The sequence below is a fragment of the Oratosquilla oratoria genome, chromosome 20, assembly GCF_046742065.1.
Source record: "Oratosquilla oratoria isolate Oo_2021 chromosome 20, ASM4674206v1, whole genome shotgun sequence".
Lineage (NCBI taxonomy): Eukaryota > Metazoa > Arthropoda > Malacostraca > Stomatopoda > Squillidae > Oratosquilla > Oratosquilla oratoria.
This window is the reverse complement of record NC_134796.1, coordinates 14749221-14751720: the sequence shown is the minus strand read 5'-3', so window position 1 is coordinate 14751720 and position 2500 is coordinate 14749221.

Sequence of the window (2500 nt, the reverse complement as noted above, 5' to 3'; positions counted from 1 at the left end):
GAGCAGTCTTCGAGGTCCTGGCTCACAAACGTTCTTGTAGGTGAGGTACGCGGTGGCACTGGCTGGAGTTTCTGCATTGTATCTGTAAGATTAGTAGCATAATCTTGAACGCTGCAGGGCTGCGTTATAGGAGCAGATGCAAGAAACTCACCGGGCAGACGGAGTGGAGTGCCATAAAGAAGTTCTGCAGAGGAGTGGCCAAGGTCTTCCTTGAGGGACGTGCGTATACCGAGGAGGACCATTGGAAGCACCGTAGACCAGTTGGTGCGGTCGCGTGCTGTTGCTGCAAGTGAAGCCTTGAGTTGTCGGTGGAAGCGTTCGACGAGTCCGTTGGATTGGGGATGGTAGCTTGCTGTTCTGAAACGCCGGATACCTAGCAAAGACATAATTTTGTTCCATAGAGTGAACTCAAATTGGCTACTACTGTCGGATGTGAGGCTGAATTGTGTACCGAATCTTGACATGTTGGTGGTTATAAAAGCCTTGGCTACTGTGTCTGTGCTTATGTCTGTAAGCGGGATTGCTTCGGACCAGCGTGTAAAACTATCTACAAAAGAAAGAATATACCTGAAGCTGTCGGAGAAGGGAAACGGCCCAACGATTTCGATGCGGACGTGCTCGAGTCTAGTAGAGACTGGGCGTAAAGTACCTGAAGGGGAGATGGTGTGGCGTGTGACCTTAGAAGTTTGGCACTTGCCGCAGGTGCGGGTCCAGTGTCGAACGTCTTTGGCTATTCCCCTCCAGATGAAGCGTGATGACATCATGTGCTGCGAAGCTCGAATACCTGGGTGGGCGAGGTCATGTAAATGGCTGAATAAGGGGTACCTGTGGTTCTTGGGCAAGTAGGGCCGGATGGTGTCTGTGGATACATCGGCGTAGGGCTGAGTGTTGGTTCCAGGGAGCTGTACCTTCTTCATCTGCAACGCGGGGTTTTCCATCAATCGCTGCAGCTCGGTATCACCAGCTTGGTCTGCAGCGATGGCGGCGTAGTCGATGAGAGAGGTAGAGACTGCAGATATGTTGCGCGAGAGTGCATCGGCAGGACAGTTATCTTCACCTCGAACAAAACGAATATCTGTGGTGAATTGGGAGATGAAATCTATGTGTCGGAGTTGTCTAGGGGAGTATGTTGTCTTGTTATGAATGAATGTTGTTGTGATTGGTTTGTGGTCGGTGTATATGTGGAATTGTCGTCCTTCGATGAAATACCTGAACCTGTTGACAGCCTTGTAGATGGCTAGGAGTTCCTTGTCGAAGGCGCTGTATTTCTTCTCGGCATTGTTGAGCTTCTTTGAGAAGAAGGCGATGGGTTTCCAGGCATCGTTGATGTATTGCTGCAGAACTGCGCCGACACCTGTGTCTGAAGCATCTGTCGAGATGGAAGTGATGGCATCAGGAATAGGGAAACTAAGGGCGGTAGCATTCCCGAGTGCTTCTTTGGCTGCCATGAAAGCTGCATCAGTTTCGGCGTCCCAGTTGAGTACGATGGAACGTCCCCTCTTGCACGGCTTGATCATGGAGTAGAGCGGTTGGAGCAGTTGAGCGCAGCCTGGAATGAAACTATTATAGAAATTTAACATACCAAGGAATTGCTTGAGTTGGCGCTGTGTTGTAGGTTTCGGGAAACTCTGGATGGCGTCGCAGCGGGATGAGACAGGGGTGACGCCTGAAGGTGTGACGGTGTGTCCTAGAAAGTTGATGGATGACACACCGAAGTCAGATTTCTCGAGATTGATGTGGATGCCGTAGGCGGGTAAAGACTTGCTTCAGATGGTCTTGGTGTGTGGCTTCGTCAGGGCTGGCGATGAGCACATCGTCGATGTAGGTGAAGCAAAAAGGCAGGCCTCGTAGGACTTCGTCCATGAATCTCTGGAAAGTTTGGGCAGAGTTCTTGAGGCCGAAGGGCATTCGAACGTATTCGAACAAGCCAAAAGGTGTTGTGACAGCTGTTTTGGGGATGTCGGGCGGGTTGACCGGAATATGATGGAAGGCTTTGACAAGATCGATCCGGGAGTATACGCGAGTTCCTGCAAGGTGTGAGGAAAACTCCTGTATGTTGGGAACTGGGTACCTATCCATCACAGTTTGTGAGTTGAGGGCGCGGTAGTCACCGCATGGCCTGATGTCACCGTTGCTTTTGGGGACGATGTGGAGAGCTGACGACCAGTTGCTTGAGCTTGGACGAATGATACCTTGACGCATGAGGGCTTCCAGTTCTGCCTTGGCTAGCTTGAGGCGTTCCGGAGCCAGACGACGGGCTTTGGCGTAGACTGGAGGTCCCGTAGTCTCTATGTGGTGCACTACGTGGTGTTTCACAGTCGTGGTCGTGGAGTAAGGTTGTGTCAAGGCAGGAAAGTTCCTGAGGAGAGAAGCAAACTTGTTATTGGCACTGACGTTTGAAAGCTGGCTACTTACTCCGGTTGTAATTGCATATGTTTTATTTTATTTACAAAATAAATTAAGATGTTACAGTGAACATTGTTATTTATATTAATTAAAT